This window comes from Carcharodon carcharias, chromosome 31, assembly GCF_017639515.1.
Source record: "Carcharodon carcharias isolate sCarCar2 chromosome 31, sCarCar2.pri, whole genome shotgun sequence".
NCBI lineage: Eukaryota > Metazoa > Chordata > Chondrichthyes > Lamniformes > Lamnidae > Carcharodon > Carcharodon carcharias.
The window spans coordinates 4,075,001-4,089,875 of record NC_054497.1 but is presented as its reverse complement, the minus strand read 5'-3'; the positions used below and the strand labels follow the sequence as shown (position 1 = coordinate 4,089,875).

Here is a 14,875-nt window from a genome sequence, read left to right as displayed (position 1 = left end):
CAAATTTTTTGAGATGCTTTACCTTTTACAGGGAAATTTGAGGCAGACCCGCCCACTTTTCAGCTCTAAAAGTGACGGTCCCTGGCCTGTGAATGAGTTTGCGTGACACACGGCTGCTGGGGTGGAGATGCCTGTGAGTCGGGTCTGAAAAGGTCACCTGGGTCAGAAGCCAAATTTTTTTGAATATGTTCGTTCATGGGATGCGGGCATCGCAGGCTAGGCCAGCGTTTATTGTCCATCCCTAATTGCTCCTGTTCACAGGACGTTTAAGAGCCAACCACATTGCTGTGGGTCTGGAGTCACATGTAGGCCAGACCACTTAAAGAGAGCAGATTTCCTTCCCTGAAGGACATTAGTGAACCAGATGGGGTTTTTTTTAACGACAATCTGCAATGTTTTCATGGTCATCAATAGACTTATAATTCCAGGTTTTTATTGGATTTAAATTTCGTCACCTGCTATGGTGGGATTCAAACCCAGGTCCCCAAAGCATTACCCTGGGTCTCTAGAATGCTAGATAGTGACAATGTCACTTTGCCACCACCTCCAGAAAGGGCCAAGGTTCTCAGGGGTGGAGAAAGGGCCAGGAAACTGACAGAAACAAAAGAAACTGGGGAATCCAGAACAAGAGGACTTCAAATGAGAGTTAAGCCATTCAGGGGGGATGACAGGACACACATCTTCACATAAATTGGCAGCTGTCACTCAGCTGGTAGCACTCTCACTGTTGAGGTACCAGATTCTGGGTTCAAATCCCACTCCACTCAAGGTTGACACTCCAGTGCCGTACTGAGGGGATGCTGCACGGTTGGAGGTGCTGCCTTTCAGACGAGAAGTCTGCCTGCTTGCGTGAATGTCAAAGATCCTGTGGCACTCTTGCGAAGAAGTACAGGGGACCTCTCCCTGGTGTTTAACCCTTAATCGACATCGCAGGAGCAAATTAACTGGCCATGATCACATAGCTGTTGTGGGAGCTTGCTGTGTACAAATATGGCGACCATATTTCCTACATTACAACGCTTCATTGGTTGTCAAAGCATTTGAGATGTCTGGTGGTGATAAATGCATGTTTTTATGTCAAAGATTAGTGGAAATGCGGAACTCTGTCTCCTGAAATGCTCTTGAGACTAAGGGTGAGGAGGGATGGAGGGGAGTGGGCAACTGAAAATGACAAAACGGAGATATATTTTTGTTGGTCAGGGATATTAAAGGTTAGGGATGTATCGAGCCTTCAGAGTAATAAAATTTCCCAAGGCACCTCACAGATGAACGTTCACACTGACCCAAAAAAGGAGACAGTGGGACAACTGGACATAAGCTTGGTCAGGGAGGTAGGTTTTAAGAAGTGTCTAAAGAGATCTTATTGAAAGGCGGAGCAGGCTTGAAGGGCTGAATGACCTACTCCTGCTCCAAAGTCCTGTGTTCCTAAGTCATAAAACAGGAGAGCAAGGGAGAGAGGCAGAGAGGTTTAGGGAGGGAATTCTGGATCTTAGGACCTTTGGCACAGCCTCTGATGGTGAAGCGATGGAAAGCACATAGTGATTCACACAGTAAATGTTAACATTTGTGCTGATGTGTGCTGCGTCAAACTGAACAATTCATCAATGGATACCGAGGAACTTCCCTCCAAGTAGCGCCATGGGGAGTTTTACATCCTCCTGGCAGAGCAGATCTCACCAGACACTGTACCTAATGAGAGTGTGTAAGGGATGAAGCAGCACTAGGAGTGAAATCTATGTGAATTGATGATGGAATATTTAAAAGAAGCCAAAAAGCGAGGGAGTTCACCAGGCTGCACATATTAGAATAGAACAATTTCCCCTCTCAGTGCTCCCCTGTTGGTGTTCATCACAATGATGTGCTCGAGACTTGAAAGTGGGACCGAAAGGGTTAACCGTCCCACTGACATTAGCCCTGAAGTATTGAAAGGGTTAACAGTGGTCACTGTCATTGTAGACACTCTCTGAAAAGATGGTGGAATCAGATTCCATCGGAACTTACCGTAGGCAACTGGAGGTGGGCTTCATGGGGACTGATTTGCAAGTTTGTGAGGGAATGCTGGGTGTGTGATGAAAATGGACAGCTCTTTTAATGAGCTAGCACTGACATGACAGACCAAATGGCCTCCTTCTGTTCTAGAAGGTTCTATGATTCTATGATCTATAGTCTTATAGGTGTTGCATGAGACTGATGGAGATTAACGTTCCACTGATAAGTGTTAATCTCAGTTTAATATTTGATTCATCTGGAATCAAGCCAGTGTCAACATTATATTCCAAGCAATTTAAGATCCTCTTAAAAAGCATAATATCAGCAAGCACCCTGCTCCCACTCTTCCACAGGAACTCACTGCTCTGTTCTGCTCTGAAACTCATTGAATGAAAGTTAAGTTGGTTATCAGTGGGAGGAAACTGCCCTTCCAGAGTTAGTTTTGTTGTGTGTGTATGCATTGTTTGCATGTGTTCATTAGTGCGCATGTGTGTATATATGGGCATGTGTGTGCATACATGTTTGTGTGTATGCATGTGTTTACATGTGTGCGGGTATGTGTGTGCATAAGTGCATGTATACAGATGTGTGTGCAATTGTGCGCGTACATGTGTGTGCATATAGCGCATGTGCCTGCTTGAGTGCGTGTTGTTTTGCATGTATGTGCGTTAGTTCATGTGTTTGCATGAATGTGTGTGTGTGTATGTTGGCATTAGTGTGTGAGAATTATGCTTGTATAAGTGTTTGTGTACATGCTTGTGTTTACATGTGTGCACACATGTGGGTGCATTACTGCATTCATGCAGGCATGTGTGTGCAATAGTGTGCCTATGTGTGTGGGCGTGTTTGGTCATGTGTGTGCATGAGTGCATGTTGTGAATGTGTGTATTTGTATGTGTGCATGTTAGTGTATGTGTTTGCATGGGTATGCATGTGCATTGGCATATATGTATGCGATATTGGGTATGCATGAGTGTTTGTATGCATGTGCATTAGCACATGTGGGTATGAGTGCATGCCTTCATTCATGTGTTTGTGTGTGTTAGTGTTATGGACATGTCTGCCTACGTGGGAGTGCCTTTGTGTTTGTGTATGCGTGTGTATGCACGCAAGTGTGTGTGATGGGTGGTGCACAACTCAGACACGAGCTCACCTGTGATGTTCCTCAGCATCTGTCAAATCTGACTTCACAAACAGTGACTGTGGGTCTGGCTCATACACCCTTTGCTTTCTACCACCAGCCCTAAACGTACAGAAGGGTTCGAAGAAACTAGATATCGCTTTAATGCTGATAGCGCATCCTACAATGTCTTACAGCTTTAATAACGACATTTCACAATTACCCAGCAGTTTGTAAATCAAATTGCTACAAATTAATTTGAATTTTAGGAAATTGAGAAAATATCGGAATTGGCAAAAACAACCTAACTCCCTGGCACAATTGAGTGCCAAGTGGAAACCATGACTGAGACACGAGCAATGAAGGTGTAAGTGGGTGATAATGGGTGATTTGAAGGAATGTCACTCATGGCATAGTTGGTAACACACTCTCACATCTGAGTCAGAAGGATATGGGTTCAAGTCCCACTCTAGAGGCTTGAACTCAAAGATCTAGGTTGATGTTTGAATGTGGTGCTGAGGGAGTGCTGCGATGATAGGGGTGCCCCGTTTCAGGTGGATGGAGAAGATGGTGTTTTCAGGGGAAGCATCTGAAACAACATCCATTGCTGAAAACAGATTGACCAGTTTTGTACGCTTTTCTTGGGAATTTGCTGTGTGGAAATTGGCTGCTCAATTTCCTGTGTTACAACAGCAACTGCTCAGCTTCGGCCACAAAACACTCTACAATGCCTTGGTAGGTGTGGTATAAAGTTCTCTCATGATATTTGTGAATGTTCCAGGGTTCTCCCTCTATCTGCCACTTTAACATGGGTTTATCTTAATCCGTTTAGATCCCCCACTAAACTCGTGGGCAGTGGGATATTGTACAGACATCAAAATAATATTGTGAAAGCTGGAATAAAGACAGGAAACCGCTGGAAATCTTCAGCAGGCCCTGGCAGTGTCTGTGAAGATGCTATTTTTACTTAGTTCTGTTGAAGAGTCATGAGGACTTGAAACGTCAACTCTTTTCTTCTCCGCCGATGCTGCCAGACCTGCTGAGTTTTTCCAGGTAATTCTGTTTTTGTTTTGGATTTCCAGCATCCGCAGTTTTTTGTTTTTAACAGTTTGATCCTCTTCTTCACAGGAGTTATATCGGACTCGAAACGTTGACCCTGTTTCTCTCTCCACAGAGGCTGTCAGACCTGCTGAGCTTTTCCAGCACATTTGGCACAAGCATCTTTGGCCTCTGAAAGCACCGATAGTCATTTCTAGGCTTCTATTTCTGAGCTGATTCAGCTTGGTCCCCTCCTCCCCCCACTCCCGAGAAGGACTGCCTCACTTTCATGTAGAACGGGGATGGTGTGAATGTGGGCGAGAATGAAACATTACTGAAAAAAAACACCCCAGAAGATCTGATCATTCTCTCTCACAGTGCTGTCTGTGGGAGCTTGCTGTGCGCAAATTGGCTGCTGTGTATCCTACTTTCCAACAGCAACTACACTTTAAAGGTACTTCAATAGCTATAAAGTACTTCGGTCCTGAGGCTGTGAAAGGTGTTATACATGCAAGTCCTTTCTTTTCTTTTAGCGTGTGTGTGTGTGTGTGTGTGTGTTGGCAGAGCTCTGAATAGGAATCACCCGGACTCAAAATGTTAACTCTGTTTCTCTCTCCACAGATGCTGCCGGACCTGCTGAGATTTTCCAGCATTTTCTATTTTTATTGCAATAGACATTGTCTGTTTACAGTTAGAAAGGATTAGAATGTGCACTATTCCAAAAATGACTGCCTCTGTGTTGGTGCTAGGCAGCTGAAGTCTCAGGTTATATAGCACTGCTGAGAACTCAGGGCTTCGGTCTGCTGCAATATAAAAGGTGGGGGGAGGCTATAGATGTGGCTTTATGGTAATTTTCATTCCAGTTTATCGGCTTGCAGTCCACATTCCTTGGAGATTAATAGCTCCACTCTCACCTATTTCAAATAACGTCTGCCCTCTGTAAAGGTGAATGATGTTAGGAAGCTACTGCTGGGCAACCTGAACAAATATCAGGCTTCAAACCCTTAATCTTCCCTATTGCGGAGTGTCTTTTACAGTGTTAGAGTGGGATCACCAGCTCTAGCGAATAATCAACAACTTCAGTGGACACAACAAGGCTTCCAAGGTCGGACTGTGTGACTTAGGTGTACTCATGCAAGGAACACAGAATGGTTATGGTGTAGAAAGAGGCCATTCGGCCCATTGTGTCTGCACCGGCTCTCTGAGCATTTTAACCTAGTGCCAATCTCCAGCCTTTCTCTCCGTAACCCTGCACCTTATTCCGATTTAAATAATCATCCAACGGCCTCTTGAATGCCTCAATCGAACCTGCCCCCACCACACTCCCATGCAGTGCATCTCACTCGCCGTGTGAAGAAGCTTATTCTCACCTCGCATTGGCTACTTTTGCAAAACATGTGCCCTCTGGTTCTCGATCCGTTTATGAGCGGGAACAGTTTCTCCCCATCTACTCTTGTCCAGACCCCTCGTGATTTTGAAAACTTCTACCGAGTCCCCTCTCAGCCTTCCCCACCCCTCCAAGGAACCCAGTCCCAGCTCCTCCAATCTCTCCTCGTAACCAGAGCATCTCATCCCTGGAACCTTTCTGGTAAGCAAGGTTTACGAGACAGAAGGTTAGCACATGAGTGAAGCCAGCAATTACGGGCGACTCCCACCGCTCGGGAAATCTCGCAAGGGATGAAATCGTGAATGGTGAACGCACTTTATAATGGGATTAAATCAGATAGGCTCCAGCTGTTGCAAAATGACTTGCCTGCTGTACACCTGAGCTTTGCTCTTCCAGATGTGGAAGTCGGCTTCCCAACTGGTTACCTATCCCAGCCGAGCAGCGACAGCCCCTAAACTCACACCCCGAACCTAAAAAAAGCCATGTCCTCGAATGCAGTCATCATTAACAAAAACTCCACGATCACCGCATGCAATTAGACTCTTAACTTTATCCAGCATATACTCGCTCTGCTCTGCCACCAAGTCTCTCCGGCAGACAAAAGCAAAATGCTGCGGATGCCGGAAATCTGAAACAGAAACAAAAATAGCTGGAAAAACTCAGCAGGCCTGACAGCATCTGTGGAGAAGGATACAGTTGACGTCTTGAGTCTGTACGACTCTTCGTCAGGACTAAGGAAATGGAGAAATGAGGTGAAATGTAAGCTGGTGGGGTGGGGTGGGGGGTGGTGGAAAGGGAGACAGGTAGAGCTGGATAGAGGGGCCAGCGATAGGTGGAGGCAAAGAAGAGATTGCGGTTTGCAGCTTGGCTTTGAGCTTATTCACACTTCATAAAGAAGGTCGACACGCTTTTAACCTCCTTCCACGCAAACAAACCTACGGCTAGAATTTGACATTGATTGGGTGGCTGGGTGCCTGACCTGAGCACACGCGGGAGATACTGAGTGCGTCCTGACTCCCTCACATGCCCACCGACAATTAAAGGGCCAATTAAGGCCGTTAAAAACCCTATTGTCCATGATTTCACATTGCCTGTGGGCTGTTGCACTCATTGCACAGACAGCCCCCCTTTTTTTAACGAAATCTCATCCAAGGGCGGGATGAAATGTCCTGGGTGAAATATAATAAAAAAAGGATATCTGGGGGCTGATGTTCTGTTTTTTTTTGAGTTCTGTTGTCAGGTGCTTGAATAGACAGGGTTAGGTGCAATTTTTCTCTTGCCATTTAATCTGTCCGGGTCTGCAGCTCCCTGAGGGAGCTCCGCAAGCTGTCTGCCTTTTGGTGGGTGGGGGGGGGTGCTCGCTAGAAGCCCCCACCCGCGTCCTCGCTATTGCCGGTGCCCACCCTCTTCCCATGCCGAGGCTTTCTCAGTGCGCGTCTCATGCTCTCTGGCCGTTAATTGGCCAGCCAGTGTGAAACTGCGTTCGGAGGGGCGGGGGGAGGGGGAACGCCAATCGCGGATGGGAGCGCATTTCACCTCCGCTTTGGGGCCGGCAGACTTGGCGCACTCGCCAAGCATCAAATCCAGGGCCTGTATTTCAGTTTCAACGAATTTAAACCTGCGAAACACCCATCTGTGAAGTAGCTGACCAGCTGACTGCCCAGCCACAAAAAATCTATATTGTGTTTTCAGACAGCTATTTTACAATGAACCGCAACAGAAACCTTTCCGATTTCTGAGGATATTTTGGGACCAGTGCCGCAAGTGGGACGGTCGGGTGTACAAACACTTTAGTGCGGGTAAACGAAATCGAGAAAAAACAGGTCGGGAGCTGGGAGGTGTTTGTCGTATTGGCAAATTACTTTTTGAACTTTGGGATTGGTTATAGAGTCACAGAGTTACACAGCACAGAAACAGGCCCTTCGGCCCATTGTGTCTGTGCCGGCCATCAAGCCCCTATCTACTCTAATCCCATTTTCCAGCACTTGGCCTGTAGCCCTGTGTGCTGTGGTGTATCAAGCGCTCATCTAAATACTTCTTAAATGTTGTGAGGGTTCCTGCCTCTACCACAGATTCCAATCACCCTCTGGGTGAAAAATATCTTCCTCAAATCCCCTCTAAACCTCCTGCCCCTTCCTTGAACCCATGCCCCCTGGTTTATTGACACCTCCGCTAAGGGGTAAAGTTTCATCCTATCTACCCTATCTGTCTAAAATCTAGAAATAGGTATTCCAATTAATGTACAAAGTATTAAAGCCCTGATTGTATTGAAACACCTCAGAGTGCAACATGATGCATGTCGATGACTCCAATCCCACTGTCTGACTGTCTGTAATGACCATATTGAAATGACTGTAACATTCATTGATTGTATTGAAGCAACTCGTGATCCATGTGTAAAAGTTGAATCTGATTGCACCTTTTGTGATGGCCATTTAGAAATGTTTTGTAATGTTCTTCCAGATATTTTATGAATAAAGTCTATTTTTCAAAAAAAACCCTTTAAAGCCACTTCACGATGTTACTTGGCCAACGTGGAATCTGACCTGCTGTTCCTACAGGAGTCTGGAATACCGCACCGCAGCAGCTCCGGACGTTGAGCTGGTGGTCCCGCGGGGTGCCGATCTGGCCGGGAGGAATCGATTGTCGCTCCTCCAGCCTGAGTCTCCTGCTGCGGGGAAGCAACTCCACCACCATGACCAAAGTTAAGGAGGTGGTGAGCGTTCGCCTCCATGAAGCAGGTGGAATGTACCAAGAGCGCATCCCTGAGACGGATTAACGTGTACGCTCTGGCCCGAAACAGCGAGCGGCTGGGCCGCCCTTCAGCAGCTCCCACTGCTGCTGATGGCTTCCAAGCCATTCGTTCTGGGCGGTGACTTCAACTGCATCATCGATGTGGCTGGACCCTCCGGCAGGGCCGACAGCTGATTGGATGCTGCGCCCAGACTCCTGGTGGAAACCGTAAAAGATGCCAAGCTGCACGACGTCTTCAGCAACCCTGCAGACGGAGCGCAGCGTAGATACACCTGGTCGCGGCCAGACATGTCCGTCTGTTCAAGGATAGACTTCCTGTTTGTGTCCCGAGTGTTCACGCTCAGAACCACTGATCTCAAGCTGGTGTTCTTCTCTGATCGCTGCCTCCTACTGGCTGACTGTGACTTACAGGATGACCAGAGGGTTGGCAGGGGGACATGGAAGCTGAACATGAATCTATTGATCCCAGAGAACGTTCAGGAACTCAAAGAGGATTACAAAGGCTGGAGAACGGCTTGCCGGCGGAGTTGTATTCAGCTCTGTGGGGCTGAATCAGCTCAGACCTGCTAGAAGTGTACGAGAGTATGCTCCTGGCCGGCAGCATGTCAGAATCCATGAGGAAAGGCATCATCACCCTCATCTACAAGCACAAGGGGGAAAGGGAGGAAATTAGAAACTGGTGACCCATCTCACTGTTGAATGTGGACTAAAAAGTTCACTGCCACCCTGACCAGACCTGCACTGTGCCGGGCAGGGAGATCTCGGACAGCCTCACGCTGCTCAGGGATACGATTGCCTACGTACAGGACAGAGGTGTGGACACCTGCCTCATCAGCCTGGATCAGAAGAAGGCCTTTGACAAAATATCGCAAAACTACATGGTGCACGTGCTCTCCTAGATGGGGGGAAATCCACAACTGGATCCAACTGCTCTACACAAACATCTGTAGCGCAGTTTCAATCAATGGGTGGGAATCAGAAAGCTTTCCTATTAAAGCTGGAGTCAGGCAGGGCTGCCCTCTCTCCCCTGTCCTGTTTGGGTGTTGCATAGAACCCTTTTCTGTGTCCATCAGGAAGGATCTTGGCATAAGAGGAGTGACGATCCCAGGCAGTGGAGTCACTCAGGTCAAAGCCTCCCTGTACATGGATGATGTCACTGTCTTCTGCTCGGATCCGCTGTCGGTGCACAGACTGATCCACATCTGCGACCAGTTCAAACTGGCCTCGAGAGCCAAGGTAAATCGTGGGAAGAGCGAGGCCATGTCCTTTGGCAACTGGCCGATCCTTTGTCCCCTTCACTGTCAGGGCTGACTACCTGAAAGATGGTTTGGAGACACTGGCGCACTGGTAATGCAACTAGACCAGTAATCCCATCCTAACGGATTGTTCCCCGAGCAGACTGTCAAAGTCATTTGGCAGAATGCCTCGTCACCAGAACTTTCCAACAGGCACCAAGACCTGGCTTGGCTGGTGGTGAGAAGGACCCTCCCCGTCAGATCCTTCAAGTGCACCCGGAGTCTCTGCACCACGCACACACTGCCCTCGAAGTAACTGCGGTGGGGAAGAGACGATCGCACACCTCCTTCTAGAATGTGCCTTTACAAAGAAGGTCTGGAGAGAGATGCAGTATTTTTTTGTTGATGTTCGTCCCGAGCAGTTCTGTGATACTCGCTGTGAGAAATAAATTCTCCTCATCCCCACCTCTGCCTCTTTTGACCATTTGTGTCCTCTGGTCACTGACCCTTCTGCCACAGGAGACAGTTCCTCCATCTTTACTCCATGAATTTTTGGGCCATTATGACATTACTGTTTGCGGGAGCTTGCTGTGCACAAATTGGCTGCTGTTTTTCCTACGTTAAGACTGTGACTATACTTCCAAACTTCTTCATTGGCTATAACGTGCTCTGGGGCCTCTAGGAGGTATGTACATGTCCCTGCCTGTGCGTAACCCATCCTCCAGTGCAGCTCTGAATGGGTGCCGCACTGTCGGAGGTGCTGTCTTTCAGGTGAGACACTGAAGCTGAGGCCGGGTCTGCTCTCTCAGGTGGATGTTAAAAGATCCTGCGGCACTATTGAAGGAAGAGCAGGGCAACTGTCTCCAGTGTCCTGGCCCAAACACATCGCTCAACCACTATCCCTGTAAGCGATTACCTGGTCACGATCAGGTTTGTGGGATCTTGCTGTGTGCAAATTGGCTGTCATGTGATAGTTAGAAGTGTAAAAGTTTTAACCCAAAGAGGCTCAGTTAGAGTAGTTAATGTTTTGACAGCATTGGTAGGAATTTAAAAAATTGGTAGAAAGTGATTTCTCTCAATAGCTGAGCTCTTTCCCTTTACCATCATGATGCCCAACTTGTTCTTGTAGCCCCGCCCACGTGGTTGTTGAATGACGAGTCTGCCCCGCCCCCCCCCCCCTCCCCGGCGCGACATGCAAATGAAGAACGGCAGGGATTATGGGAGCTCGGAACTCCACAGCGAAATGATCCCAAAAGGAACACGTTTCAAAGTTTTCGAGCTGCTTTTACTTCCAAAAAAAAAAAAAAAACCATCAAAAAGCTGTACACGCTGCAACTTACGGGGCGGCTCACCCTCATCTAGAGGTGTGTTGCCTTGTCGCTGGTCTCAGCGCTCTGGCGTTTTTCTTCATCATCAGGATGGTACATCCTTACCTGTTGCTCCTTTTGGAGTTGCAGAACATGATGAATGGAGGGTATGAGCCGGTGATTAACTAGCTTCCCACCCTTGAGGAATTAACACTCCCTCAGGGACCATTCTGATTCTCTTTGATGATCTGCTTTATTTCACTTTATAAAGGAAGAGCCAGCGTGTGTACGATTGTTCCTACTTAAAGATGTAGGGGCAAGGGTTTGTGACTCCTTTCCTGTGGTTGGGAAGTGACCAGCCCCTAACCTTTGTTAGCAAAAATTGTCATCAGTACTGCGGACCCTGCAACAAACACTGAAGTATTCCCAACGCTTTTTTATTTTTTTTTTTTGTGTTTTTGATTTCGGATTTCCAGCAGCTGCAGTGTTTTGCTTTCTTTAAGCTTCAGGTTATCCTCAACCTCTGTTGCCTCTGCTCCCAGTTAAGCAGCGCCGCAATCTTAAAGACCCCACCCTCCAGCCCGTCAGAGATGCCCGTGTTTCTCTGACTCTTGCCCCCATCGGCACCACCCGATTTTAATTGTTCCACCACTGGCAGCCATCCCTCCAGCTGCCTGTGTCCTGAGCTCTGGAATTCCCTCCATAAACCTCTTCAACGCTCTACCTCACTTTCCTCCTTTAAAATGCTCCCTTCTCTTTGACCAAGATTTAGGTCTCCCTCCCTAATATCTCCTTATGTGACTAGGTGTCATATTTTGCTTAATGACTGGTCAGAGTTCCTCTTTTATTGTATTCTACACCTATTTAGCAACTTTCTGGAGACCCTTTTCCATTTTGACCTTTTCCTGGTGCCCACTTCATTCTCTATTATTGGTGCCCATTAATTCTTGACTTTACTGGTGCTCTTGCCTAATTTTTCTACCACTTCCCACCCCGTGATCTCCAATGCACACACCCCAACCCCCCACCCACCCCCCCACCCCACCGCCAATGCAACACTGCCACCCACCCCTGGCAATCCTCCCCTGTGACCGCTCCCACCCCAATGTGACCCCTCCACCCTCCTGGTTTCCTGCCACCCTCCAAAGCATTCTCCACCCCCTCCCCCACACCCAACCTTCCATCCCTTTACAGTCAGCCCTCCCGTTGCTTGAGATTCCGGCTGTGCCATTCCTGGTTGACAGCCTCTCACTCAGAAACAAAACCAGAAAATACCGGAAACGGTCAACAAGTGTGGCAGTATCTGTGGATAGAGAGAATCTGTGGACTGAACTCTGCCATTTTGTTAACTGTGGCCGCCATTTTACAATAACTTGTATTTATATAGCACCGTTAGCGTGATGAAATGTCCCAAATCGCTTCACAGGATCGTTACTGTCAGTTACTATCAGATCAGCCATGATCTTATTCAATGGCAGAGCAGGATCGAGGGGCTGAATGGCCTACTCCTGCACCTTGTTTGTATGTTCGTATTATAAAGCAAAGAATGATACCGAGCCACTATTAAGTCAGGTGACCAAAAGCTTAAGGTCAAAGTTTTAAGGAGTGTGGTAAATGAGGAAAGTGAGGTGTAGGGAGGGGATTCCAGAGTTTAGGGCCTAGACAATTAAGGCACAGCCACGAATGGTGGAGCAATTTTAAAAAGATGTTTGGTCATATTGCTGAAAAAAGAGAAATGTCAAAGATTTTCATCTTGCACTCACAGGACACTCAGAAGAATGGCAACATAAGGGGATATTGGTATTGGCTTTGGCAAGATGCAAAGCTTCAGCATGCCCCTTTTTTTCAGGACTACTCAAGGAACAGTTTTAATTAGGAAAGCACAAGAGGTCAGAATTAGAGGAGTGCAGATACTGGGATGGCTGTGGGGTTGGAGGAGATTACAGGGATAGGGAAGGGGGCCAAGAAAATGGAGGGATTTGAAAATAGGTGAGAATTTTAAAATCAAAGTGTTGCTTGACCCGTGAGTCAGCGAGCACAGGGGTGATAGGGGTAAGGGACTTGCTCCGAGTTCAGGCATGGCCAACAGATTTTTGGATGACCTCAAGTTTACTGAGGGTAGAATGTGGGACTCGAGTCAGTTTGTTCATGCCAGCCCACCCCACCTCAACAACCATCCTCACTGATTCCAGCTGACTTAGGGCAGACTAGTAACTGGTCAAATCAAATGGCTAACAAGATGGTAGAACTGGCTTGATGGGCCGAATGGCTCACTATTTTTCCAATATGTCCCTAGATCAGAACTGTGCTTTGATGAGTGTCGATCAACCTTTAAGGGACTCTTAATATGAAGGAGTTGGCCACGAGGCCAATATTTTTTTTCTCTCACGAGATGTGGGCATCGCTGGCTGGGCCAGTGTTTATTGCCCATCCCTAATTGCCCCTTGAGAAGGTGGTGGTGAGCTGCCTTCTTGAACCCGCTGCAGTCCCTGTGGTGTAGGTACACCCACAGTGCTGTTAGGGAGGGAGTTCCAGGATTTTGACCCAGTGACAGTGAAGGAACGCTGATTTTTTTTTGTTTTTTGAAAAATATACTTTATTCATAAAATATCTGGAAGAACATTCCAAACCATTTCAAAATCATCATTGCATAACTACAATCAGATTCAACTTTTACACATGAATGACAAGGTGCATCAATACAATCAATGAATATTACAATCATTTCCATATGGTCAATGCAGACAATCAGACAATGGGATTGGAGTTATCAACGTCTACCATGTTGCTCTCTGAGATGCTTCAATACAATTATAATACAATTAGTACTCACTGCATACATTCATTTTAAGCTGTACACCCTGAGGGGCTCTTTACAGTTCCCAGCCCCCCAGTGCACTGTGGCAGAAAGGTCTTAGACAGAGACCCTTCCCCATTGCGCCTTTGTGGCGGCTGCCCCAAGCTTAACTGTGTCCCTCAGCACGTAGTCCTGGACCTTGGAATGTACCAGTCTGCAACACTCGGTTGGGGACAACTCTTTGCGCTGGAAGACCAACAAGTTTAGGGCAGACCAAAGAGCGTCTTTCACTGAGTTGATGATCCTCCAGCTGCAGTTGATGTTTGTCTCGGTGTGTGTCCCTGGAAACAGCCCGTAGAGCACAGAGTCCTCTGTCACAGAACTGCTCGGGATGAACCTTGACAGAAACCACTGCATCTCTCTCCAGACCTTCTTTGCAAAGACACAATCTACAAGGCGGTGAACAACGGTCTCTTCCCCGCCACAGTCACCTCGAGGGCAACGTGCAGAGGGGGTGAGACTCCTGTTGTGTAGGAAGGATCTTACAGGGAGGGCCTTTCTCACCACCAGCCAAGCTACATCTTGGTGCTTGATGGAACATTCTGGTGATGAGGCATTCTGCCAAATGACTTTGTCAGTCTGCTCAGGGAACCATCCCACAGGATCCACCCTCTCCTTTTCCCTCAGGGCCTTTAAGACGTTACGTGCCGACCACTGCCTGGTGGATTTGTATATTTCCAAGTCAGCATGGTGAGTCGTTTGGAAGGGAACTTGCAGGTGGTGGTGTTTCCACGTGTCTGCTGCCCTTGTCCTTCTTGGTGATAGTGGTTGCGGGTTTGGAAGGTGCTGTCTAAGGAGACTTGGTGAGTTGTCGCAGTGCATCTTGTAGATGGTACACACGCTGCTGCCTCGGTGCGTTGGTTGTGGAGGGAGTGAATGTTGAAGGTGGTGGATGGGGGGGTCGATCAAGTGGGTCTGCTTTGTCCTGGATGGTGTCGAGCTTCATGAGTGTTGTTGGAGCTGCGCTCATCCAGGCAAGTGGATCTCTCAGCAGGTGTGTAAAATAGTCCCAGTGTGGCAACTCTCAGGCTGCAACTAGGCAGCAAAATCAGACAGTTAGCGAGTTTGTGGTGTAAATTACTCCTCCTGATGTTGTCTCCACAAAGTATTCAGACAGCTGCCACAGTTATTAAACAGCTGGCAGTCAGACACGAATGAGGAAACAGACAGTTTTTTATTGGTTAATAA

General features: G+C 47.5%; 1 protein-coding gene and 1 non-coding gene across 2 annotated transcripts in view; both read left to right on the top strand.

Moving 5' to 3' along the window:
* LOC121271671 (somatostatin receptor type 5-like) overlaps positions 1 to 14,875 on the top strand; it is a 37,580-nt gene that overhangs the window by 4,926 nt on the left and 17,779 nt on the right. The window lies entirely within an intron of this gene.
* Positions 10,934 to 11,065, top strand: LOC121271859. The gene has a single exon (XR_005941777.1). It is a non-coding gene; the product is annotated as a U8 small nucleolar RNA (small nucleolar RNA).